Below are 416 nucleotides of genomic sequence, written 5' to 3'. Positions count from 1 at the left end.
CCCCCCCCCCCCCCCATCCAATATGTGGGCATCAAACTGCCAGAACAGACAGAACCTACCAAGTGAAACTGCCTTTTATGCTGGAGGCACAATCCAGGTGAAGATTGTTTTCTTCTCAGTATGTCTGCTGTGCTAGACTTAAACTTCCCTTGCCAAAGAGCAGACACCTGTCATTTCTTGAGTCTCTGTTATCTCTGGAGACCATAGAGACAAACAGTGCAGCAGCTTGCTGGGGTGCTTGCTGTTCCCAGGATAAAAGAGAGTGGAGGAAGCCTATTGATGCCCAGGAGAAACAACAGAAGCCAACTGCTGCACTGAGAAAGTGGCCATTTCCTGTGCCTGCTGCAGCCAGGGATGGTGGAGGAAAGGGACAGGAGAGCTTGCTTGGGCTAAGCTGCTGAATCATTACTGCCCAG

Source organism: Corvus brachyrhynchos, unplaced genomic scaffold, assembly GCF_000691975.1.
Source record: "Corvus brachyrhynchos isolate BGI_N302 unplaced genomic scaffold, ASM69197v1 scaffold264, whole genome shotgun sequence".
Lineage (NCBI taxonomy): Eukaryota > Metazoa > Chordata > Aves > Passeriformes > Corvidae > Corvus > Corvus brachyrhynchos.
This window is presented reverse-complemented; position numbering follows the sequence as displayed.